General features: G+C 44.2%; 1 protein-coding gene and 1 pseudogene across 2 annotated transcripts in view; one reads left to right on the top strand and one right to left on the bottom strand.

Moving 5' to 3' along the window:
• Window positions 1-17,654, bottom strand: part of FBLN2 (fibulin 2) — a 96,077-nt gene that overhangs the window by 35,291 nt on the left and 43,132 nt on the right. The window lies entirely within an intron of this gene.
• LOC129071775 (transcription factor BTF3-like) lies at window positions 2,113-2,587 on the top strand (annotated as a pseudogene).

Raw genomic sequence — 17,654 nt, 5'->3', positions numbered from 1 at the left:
CCTGGGAATCTCCAAGCCCAACACAAATAGCAGCCTTCTCAGACTGCTTTATAGCTCAGGAAGGGCAGCCCTGGGCAAAACAACAGGTCGGGGCTGACCTTGGCCTGAGCCAGCCAGGAAGTCCCAGGGCCAGTGCAACCAGTGGACAGTTACAGACCACGTTGGAGCACCACCATCTTGCTCCCACACAGCTGATTCTCCACAGGGGGTGGGGGTTGGTGATCAGTGGCCATAGCCAGTCCTTGCAGCTGACTGGCCTGGGTAAATCCTGCCCATTGACCTGCCAACAGCAACCAAGACTCAACTACAAGAGGAGGGTATACTCAGCCCACACGAAGCGCACACCTCCAGTACTCAACTTGGTGATAGAAGAGGCTGTGCCACCAGACCCTATAGGATGCCTACTACATTAGGCCATGCTACCAAGACACGGAGTCAAAGCAGCTCTACCTAATACATAGAAACAACACAGAATGGTTGACAAAATGAGAAGACAAAGAAACATGGCCCAAATGAAAGAAAAGATCAAAACTCCTGAGAAAGAGCTAAACAAAATGAAGATAAGCAATGTATCAGATGCAGAGTTCAAAACACAGGTTATAAGGACGCTCAAAGAACTTAGTGAGGACCTCAGCAGCATAAAAAAGATCTAGTCAGAAACAAAGATTCATTAATTGAAATTAAAAACAATTACAGGGAAACAAGAGTAAAGTGGATGAAGCGAAGAATTAAATCAATGATTTGGAACATAAAGAAGCAAAAAACAACCAATCAGAACAAGAAGAAGAAAAAAGAAACCCCCAAAATGGGGATAGTATAAGTAGCCTCTGGAACAACTTCAAGAGGTCCAACATTCGTGTCATAGGAGTGCCAGAAGTAGAAGAGACAAAGACCAGGAAATTGGAAGTCTACCTGAAAAAATAATGAAAGAAAAGTCCCCTAATTAGGCAAAGGAAATAGACATGCAAGTCAGGGAAACACAGAGTCCCAAGCTGGACCCAAAGAGGCCCACTCCAAGACACATCAAAATTAAAATGCCAAGGGTTAAACATAAAGAATCTTATGAGCATCAAAAGAAAAGTAGAGTTACCTACAAAGGAGTTCCCATAAGACTGTTAGCTGATTTCTCAAAAGAAACTTTGCAGGCAAGAAGGGGCTGGCAAGAAGTATTCAAGGCATTAAAAAGCAAGAACCTACAACCAAGACTACTCTATCCAGCAAAGCTACCATTTAGACGAGATCGGGCGCGTTCAGGGTGGTATGGCCGTAGACTAAAGCTACCATTTAGAATGCAAGGGCAGATAAAGTGCGTCCCAGACAAGGTAAAGCTAAATGAATTCATCATCACAAAGCCCTTATTACATGAAATGTTAAAGGGACTTATTTAAGAAAAAGAAGATCAAAACTATGAAGAGTAGAATGACAACAAACTCACAATGAGCAACTGAATCCAAAAAATAAAAATAAAAACAAACTAAGCAAACAACCAAAACAGGAACAGAATCATACATGTGGGGGTCCTTTCAACAGTTATCAGCTGGGAGGGGAAGTTGGGGAGAAAGGGGGAAATGGTGCAGGGATCAAGAAGCATAATTGGTAGGAACAAAATAGACAGGAATGTTAAGGATAGTATAGGAAAGGGAGAAGCCAAAGAACTTACAAGCACAACCCATGGACATGAATTAAGGTGGGGGTGGGATAGCTGGAGGGAGGGGGGATACTGCATGGAGCGGGGCAAAGGGAAAAATTGGGACAACTGCAACAGCATAATCAATAAAATATACTTTTAAAAGAAAGGAAATGTTTAAGAATACTCAAGAAGCCCTGGCCAGGTGGTTCAGTTGGCTGGAGCATCGTCCTATACACCAAAAGGCTGTGGGTTCAATTCCCAGTCAGTGCACTTACAGGAGAGAACAGATCAGTGTTTTTCTCTTATATCAATGTTTCTCTCTCTCTCTCTCTCTCTCTCTCTCTCTAAAATCAATAAACATAACCTCAGGTGAAGATTTTTTTTTAAAATAAATAATCCCCAAGATAATTCTCAGCTTGTCTGCCAAGATGCCCTGAGTGCCAAGCCTAGGCCCTGCACGGTCATATTTCCTCTCTAACAAGATGAAAGGCACTATCAGGAACCAAGGGAAACTCGCAGAACTATAGGCACAAGTGCACACTGCGGGGGGAAAGGAGAAGGTGGTTCACAGAACAGTTACAGCAGAAGAGAGAAAACTTCAGTTCACCTTACAGAAGTTAGGGGTAAACAGCATTTCTGGTACTGAAGAGGTAAGTATGTTCACAAGCCAAGGAACAGTGATCCACTTTAACAACCCTAAAGTTCAGGCATTTCTGGCAGTGAACACTTTCACCATTACTTTCATGATGAGACACAGCAGCTGACGGAAATGCTACTCAGCACCTTAAACCAGCTTTGTGCAGATAGTCTGACTGGTTTAAGGAGACTGGCAAAACTTTTCCCAAACAGCCTGTAGGTGGAAAAGCACCACTTGCTACCAGAGAGGAGGAGGAGGAGGAGGAAGTTCCAGATCTTGTGGAGAACTGTGATGAGGTTTCCAAGAATGAAGCAAACTGACCCAAGTCAACTTCTGAAAAAGATAAACTTGAAGAAGTTGCTGGGAGCTGATACATTATAACTGCTTTTTCAGATTTTTGTTTATGGATCTGATAAAATTTAGATCTCTAATATTTTTAAGCCCAAGCCCATTGGATACTACAGCTCTTCTCAGTTTTTGCTTATACAAAAATCACTCTTTGCAGCTAATTAAGCTGAAGCAGCCTGGGAAAAAAGTTTGAAACAAAGGTAAAAAAAAAGAATGCTCAAGAAAGTCTCTGAAAAGAAGAATATACTTTAAACTTGTAATAATTAAAACAAAGAGATCAATGGAACAAAAGTGAGTTCAGAAACAGAACTGTGTATACGAGTATTCAGTATATAGTAAAGGTGGCATTCAAACTCAATGGGGAAAGGATTCAATAGATGATGCTAGGGCCTACCTCACACCATACACAAAAATAAATCCCAATTCTCTAAAGGCAATATTGGAAGAGAACCTAAGAAAATAACTTTAGGATGAAGAGAGCCTTCTTCTAGAATAAAATCCACAGAGGAATGAAACTGGACTATTATCTCACACCACATTCAAAAATTAACTCAACATGGATTAAAGACATAAATGTGAGACCTGAAACTATACAACTCCTAGAAGAAAACATAGGGGGAAAGCTCCTTGACATGACTGGTCTTAGAAACAATTTTTTGGTAATGATACCAAAAGCACAAGCAACTAAAGGGAGAAACCAGCAAGTGGGACTGTATCAAACTAAAAGGCTTCTTTCTCCACAGCAAAGGGAACCATTAACAAAATGAAACGGCAACCTAATGACTGGCTGAAAATATTTGCAAATCATATATCTGATAAGAGATTAATATCCAAAATATATATACTGAACTCAATAGCAAAGAAATAATTTATTTATTTAAAAATGGGCTAAAGATCTAATAGACATTTTTACAAAGAAGACATACAAATGGCCAAGAGATACTTGAAAAGATGCTCAACACTGCTGATTACCAGGGAAATGCAAATCAAAACCACAGGGAGATACCACCTCATACCTGTTAGGATAGCCTTCATCAAAAAGACAAGAGGTAAGTATTGATGAGGATGTGAAGAAAAGGGAACCCTTGTGCACTCTTGGTGGGAATGTAAATTGTTACAGCTACTGTGGAAAACAGTATGGAGGGTCCTCAAAAAATTAAAAATAAAACAACCAGCAACCCCAATTCAGGATATATATATGCAAAGGAAACGAAAACACTACCATGAAAATTTATCTGCACCTCCCAGGCTCATTGCATCAGTGTTTTCCACCTAAGACATGGACACCGCCTAAGAGTCCATCAGTAGATTACTGGATAAAGAAAATGTGGTACATGTATACAATGAAATAGTATTCCACCATACCAAAGAAGGGAAACCCGTCATTTGTGACAACATGGATGGACCTGGGGGCATTATGCTGCATGAAATAAGTCAAACAGAGACACACAAATACTACTATATGGAATCTAAAATAGTCAGACTGGTAAAAGCAGAGTAGGCTGATGATATACCAGAAATAGCCGGGGGGAGGGCGGCGGGTAGGGATGGAGGTGGGAGGTGGGGAAGTGTTGGTCAAAGAGAACAAACTTCCAGTTATAAGATAAATAAGTTCTGGGAATCTAATGTACAGCATGGTGACTACAGTTAACAATACTGTTGTATATACTTGAAAGTTGCCAAGGGAATAGACCCTGTGTTCTCACCGCAAGGGAAAAAAAAATGATAACTATGTGAGGTGATGGAGGTGCTAACTAACCTTATTAGAGTAATCATTTATATATAAAAAATCATTACATTGTATACCTTACACTTAAATGTTATGTAAGTTCATATAATGTTATATAAAGCTGGAGGAAAAAAGAAATAAAATCCACACACAGAAAATAAAAACCTTAATACAACTGAGTACATTAAAGTGTAAAATACCTATATGGCAAATGGCAGCACATCCAACCAGCCCCATTACTCACTCTCCTATCACGTCACTCATTTTTAAATCTTACCTTAACATTTCTCACTATGTGATAAATGAGCTCTCATTTAGGACTTTTTTCCTCCGTTATAATCTCTGTCTCCAAAACCTATGGGTCTTATTTATCTTGGCAGGGTGCCTGGTACAGAGTGGATGTTCAACAAGTGCTTGCTAAGTGAGTCAGTGAGACACTGGGCAACTGAGAGCCTCTGTTACAGACCGCGGAACTGCTTGGGGTGCACCATGGGAATGTAATACCTGGCCAAGACTGCTATCAGAGTCAGGATTTGAGTCTCTGTGGCCACTGAGAGTGATACCACCATTCCATGCTTAATTCTTTCTAATTACACTCTGGGCAAATGGGAGTCTCACCTTTGTCTGACTACTTCTGGTGACGGAGGGCTCACTCCATGCAGGCAGTTTGTCCCTTTTCTGTGTAGCTCAGGCTCACAAAGCCCCTTTACTGGATTGAACCCTTTCTCCCTGAGCCTTCTCCAAGATTGCCTTACAGAGAAGTTGGGAGGTTGCAACAGATCCCTGGGTCTTAGCCAGGCAACATGAAATAGGTGCCCTATCATGGTAATAGCAACAGCTGAAACAAACTGGGTACTAGCAATGAGCCAGGCACAAATCCAAGCACTCTGATTCCCATGAGTGCAGTTATTATGCCTACTAGACAGATCAGGTAGGGATTCACAAGTCCCAAGCCTCAACTTCCCCTCTCCACTCCTCAGCTTCCCCACCACTGTCACATGGGTGAGCTGAGTCAGCTGATCCTGAAGGCCCTCTCTGCAAAACTGTCACCAGCCTGAAAGGTGATTCTGCTTCCCTGTGGACTAAATGGTGCTATCTTCCTGCCCCCTCCTTGATCAGATGCCAGGTTTCATCCTGAGCTTGGCAGACTTCCCACCATTCTCTCCTGGCCTTTCCCACCCTGGCTTTCCTCCTTTTCAAAGGAACTCAGGGGCCATGACCCCTTATGCTGAGAGGACCACCCACTTGGAGCACGAGGGAATTAGCACAGGGGCCAGGCATGGCACTGCCTGGTACCATCCAATATATAGGAAGCAGGGCCAGGCAAAGCCCATGGAAATGTGTATCCCCGTGTCTTTGTGCAGAAGACCCACCCCCTTCACAGCCCAATGCTTCAAGGCTCAGCCCAAGAGTCCTCTCCTTCTCTGACCACCCTTCTGAGGTTCCCTCAGCCCTCTCTTTCTCTCTGGTTCTTTCTGAGTTTCTGGGCATCAACCTTTCAGGGTTTCAGTCATTGTGCCTTCTCTGTTCTCCATCTACACCCTGGCCCTGGCTAACCGCCTTCTGTCTCTGAGCTTCAAATGTGTTCTTCACCTTGCCCCTCCTGCACATCCAACTCCAGTCTTAGTTTTCTGCACACACATACAACTGGCTAAGGAACTACCTCATCTCCCTGGTGTTCCCAAGGCCAGAATCTGTTCAGCAACTGATTTTTGCCAAACCACCTCTCTGAGTTTCCATTTCCTTGCCCGTAGTTCACAAAGTGGGGCAGTGAGATGATTCAGTGTCAGGCCAATAACAGGTGCTCAGTAAACAGCACCTTCCCGCCTGCTGGCACAGAAGGATTTGGTGACTAGTCTCCAGTTAGTTAATTAAAAACAAAGGAACAGGCCAATAAATGCATAGATAGGGCAAGCATACCTTAAAGTAGAAGCAGCTGGTGGAGCTTTCAGCAATCCCTCCCTACCTTTTCTGCTTTCCTCTGGGTTTTCATGGAGTCCATTTCTGTCCACTTTTCCACTTTGTCTGAGTTCAGGCCAAGAGGGCGCATGTCCTTCCTCACCTGTCAGTTATTTGTAGCACTGTGCACACAGAGATAAAGACCATCTCCCACAGTGACAGCCGCAACCCTGGCTCATTAGGCTCTCTCTGGCCTCCTGGCATTAACAAGGACATGGGCCAGCATCTTCCTGGCTTCAGAACACTTGGCCATGTCTGCCTCACAGAATCAGGGTTCCGAGGCCCTGCCACCATGAAGGACACGACCTTGACTTTGGCACGAACCCTGCCTCTGACATCCCTGAGTAGCAGAGGGAGACTGAGTCCCCTTATAGAAAACAGTTTACCATTATCAGATAAAATGGAAGATACACAAAGCCAAAAATGCCGCAATTGCACTGTCAGGTACACATCCAGGAAAAATAGGGGCCTGTGGACTTGATCTTGAGACCCACAAAGAGTAGCCCAAACTGGAAGCAACCTGGTGCCCATCAGCAGGAGAAGGGGAGACTAAGCCATAGCATGAACACACAGTGTGAAGGAATGCACTCTAACCATACGACACAACACAGATGAATCAGACAGACGTGACCACAGGGGGAAGGGGCAAGTCACAGAAGAATAATGCATACTGCCTTATATATGAAGTTCAAAAACAGGAAAAAGCAAATGACTATTTAGGCAGTAAAACTCTAAAGAAAAGGACGGAACTCCTGCTCACAGAAATCAGGACAGCAGTAACCGTGGAGTGGGAAGGGATTCAGGGAAGGCCAGTCACAGCTTCTGCCCCCAGTGGCTGGTGCCTTCCTGGGTACTCACTTTAAACATTTCTTTAACTTTTCACATAAGTCCATATACTTGTCTATTCACAAATACTCCCCCAAAAAAACATTACTTAAAAAGGCAGTATAGTTAGAAAATTCTAAGACTAAAGACGGAGTCTTTAAAGATGTGACCCAAAAAGTGACATAAGCCAGAAACAAAAGGACAAATATTATATGATTCTACTTACATGGGGTACATAAAATAGGCAAATTTATAGACACAGAAAATAGAATATAGGTTCTCAGGGCTGCGGCAGGGGAATGGGGTGTCAGTGTTCAGTGGGTACAGAGTTTCAGGTTGGGAAGATGAACAAGTTCTGTGGATGGGTGGTGGTGATGGCCGCACAACGGGGCGAATGTACTTAATGCCACTGAACTGGACACTTAAGAATGGCTTCATTTTAAACACAATAAAATAAAATAATGTGTTGTAGTGTTAAAAAGAAATGTGAACCAGCATGTCCCCTTCTACACCCCATGGGCACAAACATGCGTGCCATGGATGCCTGCCATAGACAAAGTTGTGAGAGCAAAGGTCCAGAAACAACCAAAATCCCATTAATAGGGCCATGATTAAATAAATGATATTATATCCATCCAATCTTATGCAGATGGTAAAAAAAAAAAAAAAAGATCTTCATACACTTATATAGGATAATTTCTGAATGTACTATGAAGAAGGAAAGGCTCAGTGCTGAATAGCATGTATAATAAGCCATCAGTTATCTTTCTAAAGGGATGTGTGGCCATACATGGAGCGTTTCTGGAAAAAGGCCGAAGAAACTAGTCAAAGTTGTTGGCTTTGGGGAGGGAGGACGCAAACTAACATTTCACCATTTCCCCCTTTTGTATTTGTGTGTGTTGCTTATCATATGCAATAATTGTCCATTCAAGAAGTGCTCTGTTATAAAAGGATTCCAAGACTCAGGAGATGCTAACTTCCTTTGATCACAGAACAATAGGCGTCCTGAACAATCCAGCCCAGGGGTTGCAACCTTTCTAGACAGTCCCCTCCCCTAGACATAAAAGCCCTTAGAACTATGGGATTAAGAAGGAAAAATTGCCAGTTATAAAAATGGTCATGGAGATGCAAAGTCAGTATTACTGACTGTAGGAAATATGGTCAATAATATGGTAATACATGTGTATGGTGCCAAGTGGTTACTAGAATTATTGGGGTGATAACTTCATAACATATATGTCTAATCACTGTTATATACCTGAAATTAATATAATATTGTATGTTAGTTATAAATGAAAAATAAAATTTTTCAAGAAAAACTGTGGGTTTGGAAATGCTGCAGAAAAATGTTTACCCCTGATAGAAGGGTGATGAGCAGGCCATCTCTGACAGGTGCCCCATTTGGACAGGATGTCTGCGGGCCTGAGCAAACAGCCCAGAGAATGCTGCTGCTCTGACGTTCCCAGCAGCCTGGTATTCTCTGGGGGGGGGGGGGGGGGGAGGGAGGAGCACCCAGAGTCCTTTACAAAGATGGTGGACTGAACTAACAAGGAGGGTTCCTGGGCTTTGTCCTTCTGCCCTCGGATCACAGACACAGATGGACAGCTGAGAAACAGCAAGAGCTGCTGGCTGAGCCATCCACCAGGGCGCACCAAATTCAGCCCCTTAGACATGCTTTCCTATGAGGGGCAACCCCTCAGAGTAGGGCAGCCCCAGCCTTTATTTCCCCTTCCAGCACCTCCTCATCACCTTGCTTTGTAGTGTGTGTTTACCATCTGCCTACCTCTGCCCAAGTCAGCACCTGACCCACTTGCTCACCACCCCAGCCTGACCAAGGAGGTGCTGCCACTCTTGATGACTGGCTAGATCTCTGCTCTGGCTGAGCCGCCCACTGGGCCCCAGTTTGCACACACTGCATCTTCCTTCAGTTCTAGGAGGGTCCTATCCCCACACACATTTTACAGATGAATAGGCGGCAGCCCAGAGAGGTGACACCACTTGTCCCAGACCACGTGCCCCAGCCAGGGACAGCACAGGACCTATCACAGGCTGTGCGCTCCACAGTGCCAGCTCCTGAGCAGAGCTTCCAAGGAAGCAAGAAGTGGGGGAGGAAGGGGAAAGGAAACAGAAGTTCAAGTCCCTTACCCCACACCAGTTATCCCAAGGGAAGCAGGGTCTACCACTCCTCAGGATTCTTCCCAAGTCCACTCCTATAGGAGGCTCAACATTGCCCCTCCACCCTGCACCGGGCTGGTAAGGAGGCGGGGTAGGGGTTTTTTTCTGGTATAACTCTGTCTCCCCTATCCAGTGCCACCAGGAACCAAGCCTGACCTTGAGCCTTGTAGCCTGTGGTGCCAGGCCCCCAGGCAAGAGTGGTTTCCTGCACAGCAAGAAGGCTATGCTTCCCCCTTCCACTGAAGCTTACAGAACTCCTTAATGAATCTCCCATGGGGACTTTCCAAACATCCCCACAAGTTAGGGATCATTACCTACCTCTTAAAGGTGAAGAAAGGAACAGAACCAAGTTGAAACTCAGCTCTGCTTGTCCTCGAAGTATAGGCTATTATCTTTCTAAAACTGACCTGAAAATATTTCCATGTGCTCTTTTGTCATGTGAGCATGCAGGTTCACTTTAGTCCATACCTGGCTAGGTAACATGTGAATGACTTTAATAAAGATCCCTGAGGACTGCAAAACCACCCACAATTCTTTGCAGAGGTGGCATTTCCCCACTCCCTGAATATGGACTGCTTCGTAACTACATTGCTTTGGATAACAAGATACACAAAAGTGAAATCTGCAGAGGTCCTGCAGTCTCTGCTCTCTTTCCAGGGACCTGCCAAACTATGAACAAACCAAGGCTAACCCACTAGAGGATGAGACCACATGAAATTAAAACAAGCAAAGCCTGGCCTAGGTCAGCAGAGCTCAGCCCAACTGCTGACCCACAGTGGTTACAAAACTAACATTAACCCCAAGTAATTAGCTAGGGATAGGTCTAATTAAAGATGTGGATGACCTCTATACTCAACATTATAAAAACACTGCTGAAAAAAGGTCAGAATAAATGGAGGGATAAACCACGTTCATGGATTAGAAACTTAATATTAAGATGGCAAATCTCCCAAAATTGATATATAGAGTCAACATAGTGCCACTTAAAAATCCTAGCAGGCTTCTTAAATGTAGAAATTGGAAATGCAAATGCCTAGAATAGCCAAAATGATCTTTTAAAAGAACAACACTGGAAAACTCCCACTACCAGGTAATCAAAACAGTATGCAAAGATAGTCAGCTTGACAAAATGGAACAGAAAAGAAGCCAGAAATAGATCTATTCCTTTATTCCTGACAAAGGTAACAATGCAGTGGGGGAAAGATGTGCTGAATCAACTGAATATGCATTTGAAAAAAAGAGATGAATTTTTACTCTACTCACCCCACCCAAAGAAAAAAATCTACATGTGATCTAATGTGAAAAGTGAAACAAATTAAAATGTCTAGAACACAGGAAAATATCTTCATGACACTTGGGTAGACAAAGATTTCTTTTTAAAAAAAGCCAAAATATACTAACATGAAAAATCAATGAATTATATATTGTTAAAATCAGAAATTTGTGTTTCTCAGAAGACAGTGTTTGCAATATACTCATCAGAAAACACCACTACAAGAGTGGAAAAAGTCACAGAATGAGATAAAATATTTGTGATCCAAAAAAAAGATGCATAATCAGAATACGTAAAGAATGCCTACAAATCAGCAAGACAAAGCAATCCAATTTTAAAGTGGGCAAATGACAACAAAATGACCAATAATAATATGAAAATATGCTCAGCATCATAAATTATGAGGGAATGTATATTAAAACCATAATGAGATACCATTACATAACCACTTGATTGGCTAAAATAATAAAAAATTACAACATCCTATTGTTGGCAAAGATGTGGAGCATCCACTAACAGGGATGTAAGCCAGTAACCTAGTACGAAAACTGTGGTAGTACCTGCTAAAGCTAATCAAACCTTTGATGTAGCAATTGCACTTGTAGGTATAAATCCAACAGAAAGACCTGTCTAAATCTTCCGAAAGACGCACACTTTTGAATATTCACAGCAATTGTATTCATCGTGGCTAAAAACAGAAAACAGCACAAATATCCATCCAAACTAGAATAGATAAACTATGATTTACTCCTACAATGGAATAATAAAGAACAATTTTGAAAAATGAACCACTGCTACATGCAACATGAATGAATCTCAAACACATTATCCTGAACTGAAGAGGCTAAACTAGCAAAATCATACTAGATGGTTCCCACTATACCAAATAAATTCATGAGACAACTCTCCTGACTTTCGGTCAGGATGATGGCATAGGTAAACATGGCTCGCCTCCTCACATACCACATCAAAATTACAACTAAAATATAAAACGACCATCACTCAGAGCCATCAGAAATCAAGTTGAGTGGAAGTTTCTCCATTCATGTATGGAATTAAAGAAACCACATCACTCTGGACTGGTAGGAGGGGCAGAGATGCGTAACAGGTTGGTCCCACATCCACATGTGGTAAATAAAAGTTTCAGAGGGATATCTCGAGAGCAAGGAGTCCCAGCCCCACACCAGGCTTCCAAGCCCACGATATCAGTGCCAGGAAGTCTGTCGCCTTATTACTTATGGCTGCAAAAACCAGCTGGGATTGAATCAGTGGAAGAAACTTCTAAGCGTCCTGAGCAGTTCCTCTTAAAGAACCCACACACAAACTTACTCAGACTCACTCCCTCTGAGCTCCAGCACCAGGGTAGCAGCTTGAAAGGCACCACTGGCATGCAGGGAGGAACTAAAGTTGCTGACATCAAGGTGGGAAATGGGGTACAGCTTCCTCCCAGACATAAAGATGGGCAGGACCACAGAGCTGGCAGGCTGGTGCCATATCTGAGATTCCATCCGCCTGGCTAACACTGTTTGCCGCCCCCTGGAGATCCCCTGAGGCGCTGTCCCACCCTGTTAACAGTGGCTTTTCCATACGAATGCTTGGTCTTGGTTCAAGCTTCACAACTTCCTAAATCCTTTCAAATAAGCAAGAGCTGGCCTTAGTGAGTCCCCAGTCCCTTTACCTCTGGCTAAGTGGCCCCAGGCACTTAGTAGCCTGGGGCCACTTAGTAGCAGCAGTCAGATTAGTTTCACAGCTTGGCTTTGCCTGGGAATCTCTAAACCCAGCACAAGTAGCAGCCTTCTCAGATTGCTCAACAGCTCAGGCAGGGTGGCTCCGGGCAAAACTCAGGTCAGGGATGACCTTGGCCTACACCACCAGGGAAACCTCAAGGCCCGCACACTCAGTGGGCAGCTACAGACAACATCAGAGCACCACTACCCAGCCCCTCCACAGCTGATCCCCCACGGAGGGTGGAGGCTGGTGATCAGTAGTCACAGCCAATCCTTATAGCTGACTGACCTGGGTAAATTTCTTCTGCTGACCTGACAACAGCAACCAAGACTCAACTACAAGAGGCGGTGTACTCAGCCCACATGAAGGGCACACTTCCAGTATCCAACATGGACAATAGGGGAGGCTGTGCCACTGGGTCCTACAGGACACCTACTACATTAGGCCATACTACGATGACAGAGATTCATAGCGGCTCTACCTAATACACAGTAGCAAACGCAGGGAAGCTGCCAAAATGAAGAGACAAAGAAACATGGCCCAAATGAAAGAACGCGTCAACTCCAGAAAAAGAACTAAATGCAATGGAGATAAGCAATCTATCCAATGCAGAGTTCAAAACACTGGTTATAAGGATGCTCAAAGAACTTAGGGAGGACCTCAAAAGCATAAAAAAGAGCCAGTCAGAAACAAAGGATTCACTAATTGAAATAAAGAACAATTTATGGGGAAACAACATTAGAGTGGAAGAAGGCAAGAATCAAATCAATGATTTGGAACATAAGGAAGTAAAAAACAACCAATCAGAACAAGAAGACAAAAAAAAAACCTCCAAAAAAATGACGATAGTATAAGCAGCCTATGGAATAACACCAAGTATTCCAACATTTGCATCATAGGGGTGCCAGGAGTAGAAGAGAAAGAGTAAGAAATTGGAAGTCTATTTGAACAAATAATGAAAGAAAACTTCCCTTATTTGGTGAAGGAAACAGACATGCAAGTTCAGGAAGCACAAAAGAGTCCCAACAAGATGGATGCAAAGAGACTGCCTCCAAGACACTTCAAAATTAAAATGCCAAAGTTTAAAGATAAAGAGAGAATTTTGAAAACAGCAAGAGAAGTCAGTTACCTACAGTAAGTTACTAACTTTGTGTAAGATGTCAAACTGTTCAAGTTGTTTATTGTGTTTACTTATTATCCTTCATAGATCTGTATGTTATGTAGTGACATACAGTTCTAATTTTTATTCCTGATGTTAGTAATTTGAATTCTCACTTTTCCCCCCTTTATCAGTCCTGCTAGGAGTTTTTCAATTTCATTGATCTTTGAAATAATTAATAAAACTTGTTTCATTAAAATAAATAAATAAATTCATGAATAGGTGAGAATAACTGATCGTGATAAAAGTCAGCACTGTGGTTTCCAAGGAGTAGGGAGGATAGAACTGACTGAGAAAGGGTACCAGGAAAGTTCTGGAGCACTTGAAATGTTTATATCTTGACTGGGATGAAGCTGCCTGAGTTACGCATACATGAAAATCCACTGAGCTGTTCTATGAAGCCTTTCATGCTTTACTGTCTGGAAATAAAAAATAAAAAAGTATATAGGGAATAGTTATATATTAATTCAGGTTAAACAATACTCAAGAATATATGCAGTATATTTTAACATGAACTGTTAGAAAGAAGGAAACTCAGGAGATAGAACAACCAAATAATGATTAGATAATACTTTATGAAACACACTATGTACAATACACTTTGAAGACAAGTAGAAAAATACAAATAGGTTTTGAGTATTAGATAGTATCAGGGAATTGGTAATTCAAGTAAACCAGGATCATAGTATGTGGTAATACAGAAGAATGTCTTTACTTTTTAGAGTTGCAACATAAGTGTCAGGATTGAAATGTTTTCCTTCCCACGGGCATACACTATCTCAAATGAGAGAGAAAGGAGTGAGCTCTGGATAATTATGGCACTGAGACAACTTCCCTGAGGGTCTTTACCCTAGAGCAGCCTCATTGAGGGTCTGTCCCAGCTGCTTTTGCTACCAGTGGGGTTCCAACTGGAAGCCAGGGATGTTGGTGTTCTGACTGGTGGAGCCACGGGTATGGCGGTGTGTTATGGTGGGCTTTGGCAGCGTTTTGGGGCTCTGAGGTCCCACCATGCTTGGCCTCAGCCTGGTCCTTGGGAAGCTTTGGGAGATGGTGGCTGAGTGGCTGGATGACCCCTAGACAGGCCCTGTCCCCCGTGGCCCCCCAGGTAATGTGTGGTGTAAGTGCACCTGTCATCAGTGTTTTTAATGGCTATTTCTGTTCAGACTTTTACAAATGATGATAAACTGACTCTATGCAAAAAGAGAAAAAAAGCAGCTTGCACAAAAACAGGCTGCTCTGATCCAGAAGAGCACCAAAACTCCTGACAACTTTAGCTTTGCTCAAAAGGAATGTGTGCAACTGGTATCATTTTTAGAGGATGCCACCCTAAAAAGAGTCACCCTAAAAAGATACATGGAACCTTACCAGTTTTTTAGGCAAATTCTAAAAAGCTGAACATCATCAGCCTAATCCCTGAGGAGGAAAAAACTTTCCCAGACCAGTGACAGAACAGAGATGTAAACACTTGGACACAAGAGAGGGGGGTCACATGCTAGGAATGCACTGCTCACCAGACAATGGCTCCAGAATCAGAACACTGCAAGCCCATTATGGTCCCTCACCAGCTGGTGGTCTTCATCTAAAAGGAGAGCTGTTTCTCCTCCATGCAGGCTCACTCCTGACTACTAGCCAATGTTCGCCGCCTGCTTAGGCTCATGGTGGCCCCAGGTCCAAGGGCAAGCACCCCTCTCCTTCCCATGCTCCCTGAGGAGGCCTCGGAAACACCTCCCTACCCACTCCGAGTACAGCCTTTCAGTAACTCATTCAAACAAATCAAACGTGTGGACTTCCGGAACTTCACCAAGACACAGATGTGTTCTATTCCTCCTTAAAAGAATTATGATTTATCTCTTTCATTATTAGTTTAAGAAAATTGCTGCTAAGAGACTACTTACATTCAAACCAAAGTTTGATGGAATTCAGTTCTTGGAATAGGTTTTTGTTTTATAGGTGCATCTAAATGACTTACTTCTTTATCATTCTTTCCAGACAATTTAATTTAATTACCAATCCATCATACAAACATAGTTTATTAAGAGAAGGCAGTTAACAATACAGCAATTTTGGTTTTCCCAGGCCAGTATTTACTCTAAGGAAAATGTAAATGTAATTTTATTTTTACCTTAATAGTGATTAGTAAAAGAACACAAAAATTACAATATCACATAAGAAACTAGGTTTTTTTCTCGTCTTAGAGGCAAACAGGAAGCAGGGCACTGCCATGGTTTCTTGCGCAGCCCCAGCTAGCCACACTGGCCCCAGTGGTGTGGAAACCTTGCCTGGCAGAGACAGCAAGCACCCTGGGAGCAGCGCCAGAAGGAGCAAGGCAGGGCAGAGGCACTGCCCTAGTGAGGGGTCTGGGCGGCACAAGTCTGTGACCTTAGGCTCCCAGAGTTCTCAAATAGGAAGCCACAGGGCCAGGCTGGGAGGCTCTTCCGGAACAAATTCCCAGAACCCTGCCCAGCCATTTTCTACCTCTCTTCATCCACATACTTGGGATCTTGGCCCCAGCAGGCCACCGCACCACTTGGCCCTCGACCAGATCTTTTCCCCACCCCCCAAACACCTGCATGCTTTGTCTTGTTCCCCTGGGCAGGGGCAGACAGCCGGCAGCAAAGGGACTAGTGACTCTGAATATTGAAAGTGAAGCAACGAACACCATCAAAGGGATCCAGGGGAGGAGGGTTAACAGCACTCCACACAGAAGGCCATGAGCTGTGCTCAGGTTGCAGCACAGAGCTAGGAAGTCAGAGAACCCTACCCAGAACCCTGCTCTGCCTCCCTTGAGCTGACTGACCTCAGGCAAAACCCTGAACTCTCAGTCCCTGAATTCATGCTTTGGGGACCCTGTGATGATGGATAAGGAATCATCAGACCTTCCTCAGGTGCTCACTCACCACCCACCTGCCAAGTGGGGCCCAGCCTTTCTCTGAGTTTCCACCTCCAACCCAGACCTCTGCTCTGTACTCCAGACTCGAAACCCCAAACACTGAAGCAGCATCTCCCTATTGGTGTCAGCAGCTGGCTTCAACACTTCCAGGATGAAACCATGAGCAGCCATGGCCCACTGACCTGGATGCACACATCACGCCCAAGCCTGGAAGCTAGCATCTTGGAGAGATCCTGATCCCTAGCCAGGCACACCTGCGCGGTCATCCTCCACTAAACCTGTGGCCTGTCTCCTGCTGTCCCATATCAGACTTCCACCCTGCCCTTTGCTGACAGAGGCTGACCTGAAGGGGCTGCAGCACGGGTTCCCATGGCCACCTGTACCTAAGGCCACAGCTCCTCCGAGGGTCTCAGCTCTCACCAGGTCACCCTTCAGGCCTGCGGATGACAGTCCCCAGTACTGCCAGCCCAGATGCTGCACTATGTCCTGCTGGTCCCTCAACCCCGCCCTCACCTCTGCAAGCAACTCCTTCGTTGACTTCACTGGGCAGGAAGGTCTGGGAGGAAAGAGCAGGGGGCTGGGAGTCAGGACATGGGGAGTCCCATCCGCTGAGCTCAGTTATGAGTCTCTGGACGTCTTCTTATCCCCCTCTGGGTTTCTGTGTCCTAGCTGTATAATTAAAAGGTGGGAAGGGGTGGGGAAAGTTGGTACTCTGAGTCTAAATTGTGGCAGTGCACAGGGCCCACTGCATGCTTTATTGATACTGTAACACATTTGAATTAGTTGCCAACACGTACAAATTGGGAGCTATCAAATGCAATGAACGATACCAGGCTTCTTTTGGAAAATCCAAAGTTATGGGACATACTGGGCCTACGCTGCCGCTGCCGCAGGGCAACAATTAGAGCTGGGGAGCCAGTGGTCCTGCGTTCAAGGTGCCACACTGGTCCCCATGGCCTCCACTGGCTCCTCTCCACCAACTCCCTCACCTTGAGCACCTGCCTGGCTTTGCTTCCCTACTGTGTGAATTCCAAAGGCCTTCTTGTCATAGCAAGTAAGTCCACCCCAGTGGAGGGTCCATTTGCCTTTCTGGTTCCCACTGGATCCCTGGGCACCTGACATAACGTGGCCTCCACACATGCCATGAATGAGTGAGTAGAGCAGGTGAGTCTGTGGGAACTGGAAGCGAGATAAGACCCTTCCTTCACAAACCTGGGACCTGTCATTCTCTCCCCTACACCCCTCAGGTTCTGGGAGCTCTCTGTGCCCAGCAGAGAGAGTCAGTGTTTGGCAAGCATCTG

The sequence above is a fragment of the Pteronotus mesoamericanus genome, unplaced genomic scaffold (genome assembly GCF_021234165.1).
Source record: "Pteronotus mesoamericanus isolate MK-2021 breed Mesoamerican mustached bat unplaced genomic scaffold, CSHL_Meso_final contig_27, whole genome shotgun sequence".
In the NCBI taxonomy this organism is placed as follows: domain Eukaryota; kingdom Metazoa; phylum Chordata; class Mammalia; order Chiroptera; family Mormoopidae; genus Pteronotus; species Pteronotus mesoamericanus.
The sequence above is the reverse complement of the archived record's forward strand: the minus strand, read 5'-3'. Positions and strand labels throughout refer to the sequence as shown.